The 19838-nt window shown below is 37.4% G+C and overlaps 1 protein-coding gene across 1 annotated transcript in view; it reads left to right on the forward strand.

Moving 5' to 3' along the window:
* The first annotated feature begins 16181 nt into the window (after positions 1-16181).
* LOC148953675 (uncharacterized) overlaps positions 16182-19838 on the forward strand; it is a 42776-nt gene continuing 39119 nt past the window's right edge. Inside the window, exon 1 of the mRNA XM_089086760.1 lies at positions 16182-16201. The gene's annotated coding sequence lies outside the window, so the exon portion shown is untranslated. The remainder of the gene's footprint in view (positions 16202-19838) is intronic.

Raw genomic sequence — 19838 nt, forward strand, 5'->3', positions numbered from 1 at the left:
CCCCGCACACATTTAATTGTCTTGGGGGCCAGATCCATTTCCCTCTGGATTAATTGGGTATGTCGGTGTTTCCAATAGGGGTTCAGTGGGCACTTCTCTAGCTAACTGATTGACGTTTGGCTGTCAAGAGTGCCAAGTATTGTTACGCGGTTTGGAATTTCTTGTGCCGGCTGCTCGTGGTAATGGTTTGTTTCGCACCGACCGGAAGTCTCCCGACGGAGAAAAATTTCCGCTATTATTACCTGCATTCCTATTAAATCTAGTACAATATATTGTCTTCGCACTGTACTGGTATGACTGAATGAATAAATGAATGATTTTTATCACCCCTATTTAACAGTACAAAAAAGTGAAAATGGAGTAGAGAGAAAATGAAAAGAAAACAACAAAAACACGTCGAACAAATGAACAGATTAAATTAATACTTCAATAACTAAAAAAAACAAAAAAAAAATGGTGACAGAAGAAAAGTGTATGCTGGAGATGAGTTTATCGAGGTATAAATAAGAAGAGCAACAGCTTTGATTCATCTCGATATCTCCTTCCCGCCGTCTATTGAGGCTCTTGGAGGGAGGAGAAAATCAACGTCTTCTATCCTGATCAGCCGGAAGCGTGTTTTATTTGCCATAGCGAGAATCATGAGGCCAAGGACTGTCAGAGTTAATGAAGAAGTTAGACGCAGTAGTGCACTGTAACCATCAGCTGCGGTAAACATGGTACTGGAAAGTGCAAAAATAAATGATAAGAAAGGAGGTGGAGCTAAAAAAACCGAACCCAACAATAGAAGTGGTAGAAAGTGGGCTAGCAACCAAAGAAGCAGAGAAACATGGCAATTCAGAAGCAGGAGCAAGCAAACAAGTAGCAGAAAACCAAAAGAGGAGTTTGAGACCACCAACCAAAACCCAACAAGACCAAGTAAAACAAGGAGGAAAAAACCAAAATGTGCTGTCACCGAAGAGAAATCTTAGTCAAGCATCCCTTGGTAGCACGGGGAGTAACCAATCAAAAGAGAGAAAAACGGAAGGAAAAGGTATCGGAAAGGAAACAGAAAATGGAGGGAAAAAGAGGATATAGGAGAAAAGGAAGAAAAGTTTTTTCTTTTTTTCTTTTTTTAATTAATTAAATGTGGATAGCTATATTAAACGTGAATGGAGCAAAACAAGCAAAAATACAGACTTTCATTTCAGAATTCGTGACAAAACACAATATAGATGTAGCTTTTCTACAGGAACTTGACTCGAAAAAGTTTAAAGCCTAGACAGGTTACCAGTATGTTTATGAAGGGCTCGAGCCAGATGTTGGTTCCCTTTTAAAGGAAAGTGTACAGGGATATCAAGGAAGCATGGGTTTTGAAGATGATGGATGCATTTGTAGTTTGCGGTGTGGGTCATTGGTGATAGTAAACGTCCACCTACCATCAGGAACGGGTAACTTCTAAACACAGATCTCTTTCAAACTTGCACTCCAATTCAGGATCAGATGATGCAAACTCGCTCGTGAAATAACTATTCCATTCTTTTTCCCTAGGGGCGGATTCGTTACTGGAAGCTTTTTCAGATCGATTCTTCTTGATTAATTTCCAAATTTTACATGGACCGACTCGTAGCGACTCACTGTTTACATCAATCACACGAGAGCAATGCAAGGCCAAACATTTGGCGAACTCTCGGTATGTATATAATCGAACACTATATACGACGCCTTGTTTAGGACGGCCCGAATCAATCCACAGACTATACCACATTTTAGCTTTTAGACACGCATTAACCAAAGCTGGGTTTTCCGACCATCCTGGAACTTCTGACCCAATTCTCACTTTACGTATAGGAACAGCGGTTTTTCCTGCACAGCGCAAGGCGTAAGCTATTTCACCACATTAGATATTTAGACATACTTGTTTCTCATCACATGCAATCGGCGAAATTTGGAGTAGTAGCTGGAAAGGGACTTTAATCTTTTCTTGGATTCCTTCACACAGACCTGAACATGGCTAAAGTATCTTTTTGTCATTCAGTCTTCTGGAACCACTTTATCTCCTCTTGAACATTATTTAGAGCATTAGTCAGAAGGTCATTAATAATGAAGGTTTTAGCCGCTGGAAGCTGATCAGAAACACAGAAGCCGATATCAATCTCACAGTCCCCGTGAGTCCTCAAGTCGGGAGAGCTGAGCAAAAAGTCGAACGAGGACGTGGAACCGGAATTATGCATATACGTGAGGTCTACTCTGTTTCTCAGTGCCCACAGACTCGGGCAGGCTGCGAGCAGGATTAAACCTTTCGGGTCATTAGTATCAGAGAGGTTAGAATTCTTATATCCCACAATAATAAAGGAAAGTTTTTCGACCCCGCATAATGTAGCAACAGCGGCCACTTTTGCGCAATCAATATTGAACTTATTGTCAGATTGGACAGTCCTGTAGTTTGTTGGCATATAGACTGAGAGCTCAACAGTATTTTCAATTTTCACTGCAACATAAAAATCCGCTTCTTTAAACGTGGAGGCACAAAGCGAGGCACGGACAATGATAGCAACACCACCAGAGGGACAACCTCTTCCCGACCTCCTAAAAAGAATGCCAAACGCATATAAGTTTTCGTTTAGTTGTAACAGCTGATATCCCTCAGCCGACAGAAAATGTTCCTGCACGCACACTATGTCAAATTTTCTAGCAAGGTTTTCTAAAAGTTGTAATTTAGATAATACTCTGCCAATTATGTTCCACGTCTCTATTTTTAGAGTGCTGGAGCTAGTCATCGCTTAGATAGGGCATTTTTGGCTGCTGAATAACTGAGACTGTAGCCGGGGTGCTTATCGGAGCCACAGAGGGCGCACTTCATCTGGAAAGCGTTTGATTCTGTTCTAAGGGATAAAATCTGGAAGGCCATGACAGAGGATGGAGTACCAGGCAGTATAGTTAGACTTATCCAAGCATACTACCAGTATACGCGAGCCCAAATTAAGATCGGTGGAGAACTTTCCTCGATGTTCCAAATTGATTTTGGTGTCCAACAGGAATCATGATCGACTGGATTATGACAGTAGACTAGTAGGTATACTTTGCTTGCGTCCCTAGGAATCTCCATTTTATTTACTTGCGCCTCTACACCTTTTCAAAGAGAGTGAGTATCCTCTTATATGGCCGTATACTTCTATGGGACATAGAGGTAAACATTTCTACGGGACATATACACCTTTTCAAAGAGAGTGAGTATAACTTGATTGTTGATTTGGATTTGAATAAAAGGAATAGTTTTCTTTACAATTAATATTAGTAAGAGACTTGAATTCAAAGAGAATAGTTTATTTGAGAGGATATTAGTAGAGAAAAATGAGTGGTGCATTTACATTATTGGAGATTAATGATGGAACCGACAACAGCAGCAACGATATACGAGTACCCAATGTGGCTGTGGAAATAACCGCTGGCTGTAGACTATGTCTTGAACGGGACACTATTTACGCAAGATATGTGATATCTTTAATAAAATTTAAGCAGGAAGAGCAATTATATAGGTCAAAAAAAGCAAAGATTCCCTGTATAAATACACTACAGTTAGCAGTAGATCACTCATCGAAACATAATGAAGATAACACTATGAATCAGTGATTATGATTATCGTAATTAAGTTAAATAAAATTGGTTCTAAACCGATGGTATTTTTTTTTCTTTATCTAGTTGATTAGCGTATAATTTTTAGAGCAGAAAAAAGCCTGGTTAGTCTGAAGTTGGTTGTGAGAGAGTTAGGACTAAAAAAAAAAAATGGATAGATTCGAGAAAGAGCGAATCATGAGGAATCTAGTTCTTATGGAAAAACGTTTGATTCTAGATGACGATTTTCTAGAGCTGTCTGTTCAAAGGAAGATATTTTCTCGAGGAATGCTTGTCGATATAATGAAAACTGATTCTCCATCATTATACTATTGTATGAAGCTTCTACGTCGTGGTCCACAGGCATTTACACAATTTATTGATATATTGATCACGACACGGTAAAATGCTGTTGTGGATATGCTTTTAAACATTAGTTTAAAAATTTAGGACTTTTTTTTTCATGAGAAAGATGGTGCTCAAGGATGATTTACTCCTCTCTCTCTATCCCAGACAATTTTGTTTGTTGCTAGCTCAGTTTCATTGTGGCAGTGAGAGTGTCAACACATGAAAAATGTTCCATACATGTCCGTTATGTATGTACACACTGTGCAGCTGGTCATCATCATGTGAGAGTTGTACACTGATTGAGGAGTCTGATGAAAAGTGCAGATTACGCAACCGATGTAAATTGAATAGAGGATATGCTGTACAAATTAAAGGTTGTGATTCCTGTCTTGAGGAGATGTGTGACTCTCATCCTAGAGGCACCTATACTCCAATTGTCATTATGATAAATTTAAGCAGTGGGAGAATACATATACAGGTATTATTGGAAAGAATTCTAACCGTAATTTTATTCTATTGCTACGAGATTGGTATCTCCGTGGTTTTAGATTGTTATGGGAGGAGGAGCCGGGTCAGCAATTCAACTGCTGGAACAACAAAATAATTTGGTTTCTACGTCATTGTTGTGAAGACATTGGGTGTTATGATTATAAGCCCACTGATTTTTATTTGGCTGTGACGGAATGTGATTCGACACTTGAGGACACTGTTTGTGAAATTGCTTCAAATAAGCAAATTGAAACATGTGAATTCTATAGAATAAATGAGAATAGTATCATTGACTATACAAAGAGATATGACAAGAGTGAAGTCACACTCTACTGTAGAAAATGTGAGCCTGACATTGCAGTACATCAGGATCAGTACACTGTGAATTCAGACAATCTACCTACACTAGTTGTTGTCGACAAATACCTATACCTAGTAGAAGATAAAATCTAAAGAGTAGAAAAGTCGTTTTATCATTTATATAATTTTTTTTTATTAATAAACAATTTCATATACATTTTTAGAACATTTTATTCGTAGGGCATTAAAATCAATATTAAATACGCTTGTAAGTATATTCTCCACTAGAAAGTTGTTCAATCGAGGTAAGTCAACGTAGATGTTGAGAAACTGCTTGTATGTGTAGCCACAACATCTGAGCATTAAAAAGATTATTTCATGAAAGCCACATGCCATAGTTACTATATCCTGTACTCTATATAGATTTTGAATAATAGCTTTTCCCCAGTTTTCAATAAAGTTTCATATTTATGGTATATAGAACTCATATGATGGACTAAGAGGATAAAAAAATTCAATATTATTTAATGTTTGAATGAATTATAGCCAATGACCAGTCTTTAAAGTCGATGGACTGCTATTAACAATGATTAGGGTATTGTTAACACTTGGAATTTTTTCAATGAAGTTCGGTATCTTATCAAGACGGTATCTTATCAAGGTGGTATCCAGAGGGGGGGGGTAGGGAGGTATTACATTTAAATGATAATATCTCGAAATTTTTTTATTGAAAGCAGGGATCCCAAAAAGTGATCTTTTTAAATTTAAATCAGAGATGGCATCTTATCAAGGTGGTATCCAGAGGAGGGGGGTAGTGAGCTATCATATTTAAATGATAATATCTCGATTTTTTTTTGAAAGCAGGGGTGCCAATAAGTTAATTATTTTGTTTCATTTAAAGCAGAGACGGTGTCCAATTAAGATGGTATCCAGAGGGGGGGGGGGGGCATAGGGAGTTATTATATTTAAGTGATAGTACCTTGATTTTTTTTTATTGAAAGCAGGGATGCCAAAAAGTTGAAAAGTTGACAAAAATTAACAAGTTTTTCGTGAGTTATACTTGATACAGCACTTACATGGTTTTATCGTCCAAAGGGAAAGGGACATATGCGTCCCACCCGGTTTTTTTCTTATTGATGAAACGGGCTTACTTTGAAAACATTCATTCATAATACCAGGCAGATTCACACTAAAACAAATTGGTGTGACGAAAGAGATATCGACATCCCCACCTAGTGTTGCGCTCGAGTGACAATGGCACCCTTGGTCCAGGGCCCAAGTTACGTTAACAAGCCAGGTCATAATAAAAGCTTTGAATTTGGGAGGTTCAAGGAGGAGTCTTTGACAGTCTTATGACCTCAGGGTACTAGATGTTGCAACGTTCTTACGGTTTAAAAAATGATTACCAAAAATATGCACAAAGAAATGTAGTATTTTGACCACTGGTGACTTATTGTTGCGACTTTCTTAAATTTGGTAATTTTTGTGAGCGTTTCGAAATCAAAGCTTAAACCCAATAACTAATGCTAAGTGTCCTAACATTTTGCTTGGATTAAAAGTGACGAACTAGGATGCATATCTCAACATCTTCCCGGAGCTACTTCAATATGCATATTATTTCATTTAATTACATTTAAAAGGGATGAACTTTTACTCCTTTTTAGAGTCAGTTTATAATTTGAGTGATATTAGGTATTTATCAGTTTATAATTTGGAATGAATCCCCAAAAGAAAAAATTAATGATATCCAAAAGAGCAGCCAAAAGCAATAAAAAAGCAGCAGCCCAGCCTTAGCCTACATGACATTTATTCCATAAAGAAACAAAAAACTTTAAAATACATTTTTTTTTAAATTGTTATTAAAAACCAGTTTTTAATACAAGCAGGCTTTTTATGAATCCAGAAGAGCAAAAAAAAAAAAAAAAAAATAAATATCAAAGTCGCCCATTTCAACTGGTTTAAAGGTGACAAAAAAATATAGGCAAAGGGCACTATGAAAAAATTAAGCTACGACTACTACTACTATTACTAATACTACTATTACTACGACTACTACTACCATTACAACTGTACTACTACTACTACGACTACTACTACTATTGCTAATACTACTACTAATACTACTACTACTATTGCTCTTACTACTACTACTACTACTACTACTTCTATATCTTCTACTACTACTACTACTACTACTACTACTACTACTACTACTACTACTGATACTACTACTCCTACTACTACAACTATACTGCTACTACTACTGCTACTACTACTACCACTACTACCACTACTTCTAATGCTTATTTTGTACAATATTTGTACAAAATATTACCTTTATATATTACCTTTATTTTTTAAAGGTAATAAAATATTATTATTATTATTACTACTAATACTACTACAACTACCGCTACAAATAGTACTACTACTATTTCAACTGATACAGCTACTTCTACTGCTGGTAATACTACTACTACTGCAACTAATACTACTGCTGCTGCAACTAATACTACTGCTGCTACTATTACTGCTACTATTACTACTGCTACTGCTACAACCACTACTACTTTTACTACTGCTACAACTGATGCTACTGCTACTGCTGCTACTACTACTATTACTACTACTACGACTACTATTACTACTACTACTACTATTACTATTACTACTAATACTATTACTACTGCTACTAATACTACTGCTACTACTACTACTACTGCTGCCATTACTACTACTACTACTACTACTACTGCTACTACTACTGCTACTACTACCACTATTACTCCTACTACTACTACTACTGCTACTACTACTAATACAACTGTACTACTACTACTACTACTACTACCACTAATACTACTACTACTGCTACTACGACTACTACTACCATTATTACTACTACTACTACTACTAATACTGCTACTACCACTAATACTACTACTACCACTGCTACTACTACTACTGTTACTGTTCCTACTACTACTACTACTTCTACTTCTGCTACTACTACTACTACTACTACTACTACTGCTACTACTACTCCTACTACTACTACAACTATACTACTACTTCTAATGCTAATGCTGCTACTACTCATACTACTACTACTGCTACTACTTACCACTGTTATTATTATTACTGCTGCCGTTGCTACTACTACTACTACTACTAATGCTACTAACACTATTAATACTACTTATATTACCTACTAATGCTACTTCTACTACTACTACTACTACTACTGCTACAACTGAAACTACTGCTACAACTCCTGCTGCTGCTACTACTGCTACTGCTACTACTACTACTAGTAGGTAACCCCTCCAAATTTTCCTTCTTCGTTCTTTTGAAGTAGCTTTACTTTGTCTTGGACGTTCTCCTCAATGTCGCTAGTGGTATTTTATCCTCTATTGGGTGAGCATCTTCTAATTTCACATCCTTAGGCTTTCGGTGTTCTTCCATTTAGGAAAATTCTATGGCACTTTTTGACTGAGCCTCTTCGATACTTGGAAAGGGAGGTTCTGGAATTTGCCTTGCACAAACATGCACCCAATCCTTTTTCCTATTTTCAGTACTTTCTTCATTTTAAGTATTATTTACGTGGTATTTTATCCTCTATTGGGTGAGCATCTTCTAATTTCACATCCTTAGACTTTCGGTGTTCTTCTTCTTTGCAAAATACTATGGCATTTTTTGACTGAACCTCATCATTTCTTGGAAATGTAGGTACTGGCATTTGCCACGCACTAACATGTACCCAGTCCTTTTTCCTATTTTCAGTATTTTCTTCCTTTTTAGTATTATTTACAGGATGCAATTTTCCTTCTTCGTCCTTCTGAAGTAGCTTTACTTTGTGTTGGGCGTTCTCGTCAATGTCGTTGAGTGGTATTTTATCCTCTATTGGGTGAGCACCTTCTAATTTAACATCCTTAGTCTTTTGGTGTTCTTCCATTTTGGAAGATATTATGACACTATTTGACTCAACCTCTTCGTTACTTGGAAAACGAGGTACTGGCATTTGCCACGCACAAACATGCACCCAGTCCTTTTTCCTATTTTCAGTACTTTCTTCATTTTTAGTATTCTTTACAAGATGCAATTTTCCTTTTTCGTTCTTTTAAAGTAGCTTTACTTTGTCTTGGGCGTTCTCCTCAATATCGCTGAGGGGTATTTTATGTTCTATTGGGTGAGCATCTTCTAGTTTCACATCCTTAGACTTTCGGTGTTCTTCCATTTCAGAAAATACTATGGCAGCTTTTGACTGAACCTTGTCATTACTTGGAAATGGAGGTACTGGAATTTGCCACGCACAAACGTGCACCCAGTCCTTTTTTCTATTTTCAGTATTTTCTTCATTTTTAACATTCTTTACAGGATGCAATTTTCCTTCTTTGTCCTTTGAAGTAGCTTTACTTTGTCTTGGGCGTTCTCCTCAATGTCGCTGAGTGGTATTTTATCCTCTGTTGGGTGTCTAATTTCACATCCTTAGACATTCGGTGTTCTTCCATTTCGTAAAATAACGAAGAGGTTTGACTAAACCTCTTCGTTAATTGGAAAGGGAGGTTCTGAAATTTGCCTTGCACAAACATGCACCCAATCCTTTTTCCTATTTTAAGAACTTTCTTTATTTTTAGCATTCTTTACAGGATGCAATTTTCCTTGTTCTTTCTTTTGAAGTAGCTTTACTTTGTCTTGGGCGTTCTCCTCAATGTCGCTGAGTGGTATTTTATCCTCTATTGGATGAGCCTCTTCTAATTTCACATCCTTAGACTTTCGGTGTTCTTCCATTTCGGAAAATTCTATGGCACTTTTTGACTGAACCTCTTCGTTACTTCGGAAGGGAGGTTCTGGAATTTGCCTTACACAAACATGCACCCAATCCATTTTCCTATTTTTAGTACTTTCTTCATTTTTAGCATTCTTTACAGGATGCAATTTTCCTTCTTCGTTGTTTTGAAGTAGCTTTACTTTGTCTTGGGCGTTCTCCTCAATGTCGCTGAGTGATATTTTATCCTCTTTTGGGTGAGCATCTTCTAATTTCACATCCTTAGACTGTCGGTGTTCTTCCATTTTGGAAAATACTATGGCGTTTTTTGACTGAACCTCATCGTTACTTGGAAATGGAGGTACTGGCATTTGCCACGCACAAACATGCACCCAGTTCTTTTTCCTATTTTCAGTATTTTCTTCATTTTATAGTATTATTTACAGGATGCAATTTTCCTTTTTCGTCCTTTTGAAGTAGCTTTACTTTGTGTTGGGCGTTCTCCTCAATGTCGCTGAGAGGTATTTTATCCTCTATTGGGTGAGTACCTTCTAATTTAACATCCTTAGTCTTTTGGTGTTCTTCCATTTTGTAAATTACTATGACACTATTTGCCTGAACCTCTTCGTTACTTGGAAAGGGAGGTACTGGCATTTGCCACGCACAAACATGCACCCAGTCCTTTTTCCTATTTTCAGTACTTTCTTAATTTTTAGCATTCTTTACATGATGCAATTTTCCTTCTTTGTTCTTTTGAAGTAGCTTTACTTTGTCGTGGGCGTTCTCCTCGATGTCGCTGAGTGGTATTTGACCCTCTATTGAGTGAGCACCTTCCAATTTCACATCCTTAGACTTTCGGTGTTCTTCTATTTCGGAAAATACTATGGCATTTTTTGACTGAACCTCATCGTTACTTGGAAAGGGAGGTACTGGCATTTGCCACGCACAAACATGCACCCAGTCCTTTTTCCTATTTTCAGTATTTTCTTTATTTTTAGTATTATTTACAGGATTCAATTTTCCTTCTTCGTCCTTCTGAAGTAGCTTTACTTTGTGTTGGGCGTTCTCGTCAATGTCGTTGAGTGGTATTTCATCCTCTATTGGTTGAGCACCTTCTAATTTAACATCCTTAGTCTTTTGGTGTTCTTCTATTTTGGAAAATACTATGACCCTGTTTGACTGAACCTCATAGATACTTGGAAGGGCAGGTACTGGCATTTGCCACACACAAACATGCACCAAGTCCTTTTTCCTATTTTCAGTACTTTCTTCATTTTTAGCATTCTTTACAAAATGCAATTTTCCTTCTTCGTTCTTTTGAAGTAGCTTTACTTCGTCTTGGGCGTTCTCCTCAATATCGCTGAGTGGTATTTTATCTTCTATTGGGTGAGCATCTTCTAATTTCAGATCCTTAGACTTTCGGTGTTCTTCCATTCCAGAAAATACTATGGCAGTTTTGACTGAACCTCGTCATTACTTGGAAATGGAGGTACTAGAATTTGCCACGCACAAACGTGCACCCAGCCCTTTTTCCTATTTTCAGTATTTTCTTCATTTTTAACATTCTTTACAGGATGCAATTTTCCTTCTTCGTCCTTTTGAAGTAGCTTTACTTTGTCTTGGACGTTCTCCTCAATGTCGCTTACTGGTATTTTATCCTCTACTGGGTGAGCTTCTTCTAATTTCACATCCTTGGACTTTCAGTGTTCTTCCATTTTGTAAAATACTATCGCATTTTTTTTCTGAACCTCATCGTTACTTGGAAATGGAGGTACTGGTATTTGCCACGCACAAACATGCACCCAATCCTTTTTCCTAGTTTCAGTACTACTACTACTACGACTGTTACTACTACTGCTACTAGTACTGGTACCTCAACCGTATCTTCGATAAGCCAACGCAGCTGCTAAGCCCACCGCCACCCCTCCCAACCATGCACCAATATGCAGCCAATCCTTTTTCCTATTTTCAGTACTTTTTACATTTTTAGCATTCTTTACAGGATGCAACTTTCCTTCTTCGTTATTTTGAAGTAGCTTTACTTTGTCTTGAGCGTTCTCCTCAATGTCGCTGAGTGGTATTTTATCCTCTATTGGGTGAGCATCTTCTAATTTTACATCCTTAAACTTTCGGTGTTCTTCCATTTCGTAAAATACTATCGAATTTTTTTACTGAACCTCATCGTTACTTGGAAATGGAGGTACTGGCTTTTGCCACACACAATAATGCACCCAATCCTCCTATTTTCAGTACTACTATTACTACGACTGTTACTAATACTGCTACTAGTACTGGTACCTCAACCGTATCTTCAATAAGCCAACGCAGCTGCCAAGCCCACCGCCACCCCTCCCAACCATGCACCAACATGCAGCCAATCTTTTTTCCTATTTTCAGTACTTTCTTCATTTTTAGCATTCTTTACAGGATTTAACTTTGGATTTTACTTTGTGTTGGGCGTTCTCCTCAATGCCGTTGAGTGGTATTTTATCCTCTATAGGGTGAGCACCTTCTAATTTAACATCCTTAGTCTTTTGGTGTTCTTATATTTTGTAAATTACTATGACACTATTTGCCTGAACCTCATCGTTACTTGGAAAGGGAGGTACTGGCATTTGCCACGCACAAACATGCACCCAGTCCTTTTTCCTATTTTCAGTAATTTTTTCATTTTTAGCATTCTTTACATGATGCAATATTCCTTCTTCGTTCTTTTGAAGTAGCTTTACTTTGTCGTGGGCGTTCTCCTCGATGTCGCTGAGTGGTATTTTATCCTCTATTGGGTGAGCATCTTGTAATTTCACATCCGTAGACTTTCGGTTTTCTTCCATTTCAGAAAATACTATGGCATTTTTTGACTGAACCTCATCGTTACTTGGAAAGGGAGGTACTGGCATTTGCCACGCACAAACATGCACCCAGTCCTTTTTCCTATTTTCAGTAATTTCTTCATTTTTAGTATTATTTACAGGATTCAATCTTCCTTCCTGGTCCTTCTGAAGTAGCTTTACTTTGTGTTGGGCGTTCTCCTCACTGTAGTTGAGTGGTATTTTATCCTCTATTGGGTGAGCACCTTCTAATTTAACATCCTTAGTCTTTTGGTGTTCGTTACTTGGAAAGGGAGGTACTGAAGAGGTACTGGCATTTGCCACGCACAAACATGCACCCAGTCGTTTTTCCTATTTTCAGTACTTTCTTCATTTTTAGCATTCTTTACAAAATGCAATTTTCCTTCTTCGTTCTTTTGAAGTAGCTTTACTTTGTCTTGGGCGTTCTCCTCAATATCGCTGAATGGTATTTTATCTTCTATTGGGTGAGCATCTTCTAATTTCACATCCTTAGACTTTCGGTGTTCATCCATTTCAGAAAATACTATGGCAGTTTTTGACTGAACCTCATCATTAATTGGAAATGGATGTACTGGAATTTGCCACGCACAAACGTGCACCCAGTCCTTTTTCCTATTTTCAGTATTTTCTTCATTTTTAGCATTCTTTACAGTATGCAATTTTCCTTCTTCCTCCTTTTGAAGTAGCTTTACTTTGTCTTGGGCGTTCTCCTCAATGTCGCTAAGTGGTATTTTATCCTCTACTGGGTGAGCTTCTTCTAATTTCACATCCCTAGACTTTCGGTGTTCTTCCATTTTGTAAAATACTATCGCATTTTTTTTGCTGAACCTTATCGTTACTTGGAAATGGAGGTACTAGCATTTGCCACGCACAAACATGCACCCAATCCTTTTTCCTATTTTCAGTACTACTACTACTACGACTGTTACTACTACTGCTACTAGTACTGGTACCTCAACCGTATCTTTGATAAACCAACGCAGCTGCTAAGCCCACCGCCACCAATCCCAACCATGCACCAACATGCAGCCAATCCTTTTTCCTATTTTCAGTACTTTCTTCATTTTTAACATTCTTTACAGGATGCAACTTTCCTTCTTCGTTATTTTGAAGTAGCTTTACTTTGTCTTGAGCGTTCTCCTCAATGTCGCTGAGTGGTATTTTATCCTCTATTGGGTGAGCATCTTCTAATTTTACATCCTTAAACTTTCGGTGTTCTTCCATTTCGTAAAATACTATCGTATTTTTTTACTGAACCTCATCGTTACTTGGAAATGGAGGTACTAGCATTTGCCACGCACAAACATGCACCCAATCCTTTTTCCTATTTTCAGTACTACTACTACTACGACTGTTACTACTACTGCTACTAGTACTGGTACCTCAACCGTATCTTTGATAAACCAACGCAGCTGCTAAGCCCACCGCCACCCTTCCAAACCATGCACCAACATGCAGCCAATCCTTTTTCCTATTTTCATTACTGTCTTCATTTTTAGCATTCTTTACAGGATGCAACTTTCCTTCTTCGTTATTTTGAAGTAGCTTTACTTTGTCTTGGGCGTTTCTCCTCAATGTCGATGAGTGGTATTTTATCCTCTATCGGATGAGCCTCTTCTAATTTCACATCCTTAGACTTTCGGTGTTCTTCCATTTCGGAAAATTCTATGGCACTTTTTGACTGAACCTCTTCGTTACTTCGGAAGGGAGGTTCTGGAATTTGCCTTACACAAACATGCACCCAATCCTTTTTCCTATTTTGAGAACTTTGTTCATTTTTAGCACTCTTTAAAGGATGCAATTTCCCTTCTTCGTTGTTTTGAAGTAGTCTTGGGCGTTCTCCTCAATGTCGCTGAGTGATATTTTATCCTCTTTGGGTGACCATCTTCTAATTTCACATCCTTAGACTGTCGGTGTTCTTCCATTTTGGAAAATACTATGGCGTTTTTTGACTGAACCTCATCGTTACTTGGAAAGGGAGGTACTGGCATTTGCCACGCACAAACATGCACCCAGTTCTTTTTCCTATTTTCAGTATTTTCTTCATTTTATAGTATTATTTACAGGATGCAATTTTCCTTCTTCGTCCTTTTGAAATAGCTTTACTTTGTGTTGGGAGTTCTCCTCAATGTCGCTGAGTGGTATTTTATCCTCTATTGAATGAGCACCTTCTAATTTAACATCCTTAGTCTTTTGGTGTCCTTCCATTTTGTAAAATACTATGATACTATTTGCCTGAACCTCTTCGTTACTTGAAAAGGGAGGTACTGGCATTTTCCATGCATAAACATGCACCCAGTACTTTTTCCTATTTTCAGAACTTTCTTCATTTTTAGCATTCTTTACACGATGTAATTTTCCTTCTTCGTTCTTTTGAAGTAGCTTTACTTTGTCGTGGGCGTTCTCCTCGATGTCGCTGAGTGGTATTTTACCCTCTATTGGGTGAGCATCTTCTAATTTCACATCCTTAGACTTTCGGTTTTCTTCCATTTCAGAAAATAATAGGGCATTTTTTGACTGAACCTCATCGTTTCTTGGAAATGGAGGTACCGGCATTTGCCACGCACAAACATGCACCCAGTCCTTTTTCCCATTTCAAGTATTTTCTTCATTTTTAGTATTATTTACAGGATGCAATTTTCCTTCTTCGTCCTTCTGAAGTAGCTTTACTTTGTGTTGGGCGTTCTCGTCAATGTCGTTGAGTGGTATTTTATCCTCTATTGGGTGAGCACCTTCTAATTTAACATCCTTAGTCTTTTGGTGTTCTTCCATTTTGGAAAATATTATGACCCTATTTGACTCAACATCTTCGATACTTGGAAAGGGAGGTACTGGCATATGCACCGCACAAACATGCACCCAGTCCTTTTTCTTATTTTCAGTACTTTCTTCATTTTTAGCATTCTTTACAAGATGCAATTTTCCTTCTTCGTTCTTTTGAAGTAGCTTTACATTGTCTTGGGCGTTCTCCTCAATATCGCTGAGTGGTATTTTATCTTCTATTGGTTGAGCATCTTCTATTTTCACATCCTTAGACTTTCGGTGTTCTCCCATTTCAGAAAATACTATGGCAGTTTTTGACTGAACCTCATCATTACTTGGAAATGGAGGTACTGGAATTTGCCACGCACAAACATGCACCCTATCCTTTTTCCTATTTTCAGTACTACTACTACTACGACTGTTACTACTACTGCTACTAGTACTGGTACCTCAACCGTATCTTTGATAAACCAACGCAGCTGCTAAGCCCACCGCCACCCCTCCAAACCATGCACCAACATGCAGCCAATCCTTTTTCCTATTTTCAGTGCTGTCTTCATTTTTAGCATTCTTTACAGGATACAACTTTCCTTCTTCGTTATTTTGAAGTAGCTTTACTTTGTCTTGGGTGTTCTCCTCAATGTCGATGAGCTGTATTTTATCCTCTATTGGGTGAGTATCTCCGAATTTCACATCCTTAAACTTTTGGTGCTCTTCCATTTCGGATAATTCTATGGCACTTTTTGACTGAGCCTCTTCGTTAATTGGAAAGGGAGGTTCTGGAATTTGCCTTGCACAAACATGCACCCAATCCTTATTCCTATTTTTAGTACTTTCTTCATTTTTAGCATTCTTTACAGGACGCAATTTTCCTTGTTCGTTCTTTTGAAGTAGCTTTGCATTGTCTTGGGAGTTCTCCTCAATGTCGCTGAGTCAAAATGTCGGAAACCGTTAGCTTGATTCCCCCTCGCTAAAATCAATGCAATGGTTTGTAAGCTATTTTCAGTGCAAATTAGAACGTCAATATGTACAATAGATAAAAGGAATAATCTCTCTTAAAAGTATGTGAAGAATAGCATTTTAAGTTTCAAAGGTACCTAAAAATATATGAGATATCGAAGCAATAGCAACAGAGAACATAGTAAAGATTAGAAAAAAGAGGAGTGGTTTCTTTGCAAAAATTACATTATATTTAGATATCTCCGAGGGAGGGGGGGGGGGGCAGAGAAATTTAAAACAATGGGTGTGGGATTATAGAGAAAATAACATTTTTTTTTTTAATATCTCTGAGACAAACTTTTACAGTGTTGAAAAATAGTGAAAAAGAAAAAACATTGGAAGAAATAGATAGGTAGGTAAAAATGCTTACATTTGTATATCCCGGCTGCACTTGGGTACCCGAAGGACCAGGTAGTGCATGCTGGAGGGCCACTTCCTGACCTTGCATAAGTGGGGCAGCTCTTGAAGGCCCAGGCAATGTATGATGGAAGGTGGACGGGGCGGCGGCGTTACATTCTTGTCCAGATGATTGTACTTGTTTTGGGGTCAAGCCAGTGTACTTAATAATGGCTGGTCTTGTCTCGTCATCTCTGGCTTTCTTGGAAGGAGGGGGCACGCATTCTTCATAATTTGCCTTAAAAAGAAGAAAAAAAATTAGTATCAAAATAATTTGCCCCTTTTTTTACAGAAAGAAAGTTAGTACCCTCATCCATATAATTTTGTTTCGAAATGCATTTATCTTTTTTCAGTAAAGCAAAAAGTAGAAATTTCGCGAGAAATATATTATGCTTCGAAATCAAACGTTTTTATTAGACAATCAGTAGTCTATAGCCATAGGATAGGAATCATTGTTTCTATTTTTTACCATTTAGAAAAATATTAAATTTTCCGGTCTATAGGCTTTAAATTAGATCGTTAACCCATCGACCTGTAGGCATATATTTTGCAAACATAGGTTAAAATGCTATTCAATTTATACATAATATTAGCTTCATGCAACTTCCAAAGACTTTTCTAGCCCTGCACTGTTTGTTTTCATTTTACACTGGTGGCGGTAGAATTGAAGGTATTGCCCTCCCCCTTTACATAATTTACTTACAACGAAGCTTTTAGAAGCAATGTATTGACCCCTCCCCCCTTTCAAAGAAAGTTCTAAAAATATTGTTATACATAAATTTAAAATAATATATTTAAACGGTTCTCTGAAAAATAAAATGACATTACTTTTAATGAGAAGAAACAGTTTGTTTTAATTTTACACTGATGGCGGTAGAATTGAAGGCATTGCCCTCCCCCTTTCGCCAATGTCCTAAATATATTGTTAGATCTTAATTTGAAAATAACGAGATTTCACCGGTTCTCCAAAAAGAGATTGTATATGCCTGCGCTTAATAAATTGCAATTGTCTGCATGAAACCGCTTTAATTTGACAGGAGAAAAACATCCCATTTTGATCTGAGAAACCTTTTACAGGAAGTGCTTTAAAAAGGGTGACAGCTAATTTTAACCTCGCGTAGAGCATTATGTCAAAACCAGAGCGGCATTTTCATTAAAAATTGACAGAAGTCAATGGTCGCTTTTAGATAGGATATAGAACAATTAAAATTGCATAAATTTAACGAAATGGTATTTCTTTTTGCGAGAGTTTTGTTGTAAAACAGTGAGGGGGGGGTTAGGTTTTGAGGGTAAAAGAAAATATTTTATGTATTTAATTTTGACGGAGAATCAGTTCCTTTTGACTTTGGCTGCCGCGCTCGTAAACACATAGGAAAAGGGGTGACAGCTAATTTTAACCTTGCGTAGAGCATTATGTCAAAACCAGAGCGGTATTTTCATTAAAAATTTATAGAAGTCAATGGTCGCTTTTAGCTAGGACATAGAAGGAAGGAATGTAACGACATAGTATTTCTTTTTGCGAGAATTTGGGATTGTAAAACAATGGCGGAAGGGTAAAAAGAATATATTTCATGTTTTCCTAGTGAGTATAATGATGTTTGTATTGTATGTGGGGGGGGGGTTGGGGGTAAAGGAATATATTTACGTTTTAGCTGAACATACTGGAGGATGTCCAAGGAAAATAATTTTGAAAATAAAAATGTATTAAATCAGAACTTACATGGTAAATTGAAGTTGCCAAGGCTTCAAGTTCATCAAATTTATCCATTGTTATATCAACTATGTCAAAATACTTTCTGATAATTTAATCACAATGCATGTCCGTTATATACGAAATCTCAAGGGCGAATTGTTATGTAACGGGGAAACTATATGTTACCAGGCCTCTGATTTGCTGAGAAGGAGGATGTATCCGACTCGCTGATTGGCTGAGAAGGAAACACGTGATCTAGCTGTTTCCGGGAAACTCATATCATTGCCTAGAGCAACAACAACAAATACTATTTCTGGACACCATGACATTCGCGATCGATTACGCAATCAAGTTCTCGGAAATTCACTTCCCCCTAGAGTCCTAGATCAATAACATTGTTCCCGTTAGAATTCAATGCGCATGTACAACCTTCGTTCCGGAGTTATTACACATAGAAACATCAAATAAATCGACCTTGGAAAAAGAGGTCATTGACACACTTTGATTACGCAATCAATTTCTCAGAAATCCATCTCCCCTAGGGACTCTATGCCCATATTAGGAGTCCCCGTGGGGTCAATAGGGTCACCTCTACTTTTACTTCCTATTCTGGAATGTAGGCGAGTGGCTTTTGAATATTTTTTTATATAACTGTAAGTAAGGACCTTTAGTAAGGAACTGTAAGTATTTTTTTAACGAACTGTAAGTAAGGAGCGACCCGGCTCAATAGTAACCAAAACTCTAAAAACTGGAATTTTGATACCAATAGATACATCAATAGAATCAAATTTCTATGCTGATTTCAAATATATAAGTGTCATTGATTTTAATCTTACCTATCAAAAGATACGGGCCTGAGAAAATTTGCCTTAGTTTTAAAAAAGGGGGAAACAGCACCTTACGGGCATAGCACTTTAATAAAAACCACATTGTCAGGTTCGGCGTATCAGAGAACCCTACCATAGAAGCTTCAAGCTCTTATCAGCAAAAATGTGGAGTTTTGTATTTTTTGCCAGAAGAAAGATCACGGAAGCGTGTTTATTTTTATTTTTTTTTTTTTTTCATTTTTTTTTTTTTTTTTTTTTCCGCAGGGGTAATCGTATCGATTCAGTAGTCCTAGCATACCGTTAGAGGGCTCATCTGAACGGAAATTAAAAGTTCTAGTGCTCTTTTTAAGAGACCAAAAAAATTGGAGGACAACTTGGCCCCCTCCCACGCTCATTTTTTCTCGAAGTCACCCAATCTAAATTTTGAGATAGCCATTTTGTTCAGTATAGTAAAAAATCTAATAAAATAAGGAGCAACATTAAAACTTAAAACAAACAGAAATTATTACGTATATGCGGGGGGTTCGCCCCCTAGTCAACACCTCGCCCTTTACGCTAAAGTCAAAGCTTATTCTAATTAACCGGTCTTTGTTATTCAGGGGTTTGTGATTCGAACAAAATTCAAACTTTAGCGTAAAGAGCGAGGTATTGACTAGGGGTAAACTCTCTAATATACGTAATAAAAACATACAAATATAGAAGTTCGTTACGTAAGTTAATTCGTAAGTTACGTCAGAACAAAATTTCGAGAAAGCCATAAAATTAATATGCAAATTTCATTCTAATTATTCATGTACAGTGAGCCAAAATCAAAG

Source organism: Artemia sp. Qi Xiang Cuo, chromosome 3 (assembly GCF_049724085.1).
Source record: "Artemia sp. Qi Xiang Cuo chromosome 3, ASM4972408v1, whole genome shotgun sequence".
NCBI lineage: Eukaryota > Metazoa > Arthropoda > Branchiopoda > Anostraca > Artemiidae > Artemia > Artemia sp. Qi Xiang Cuo.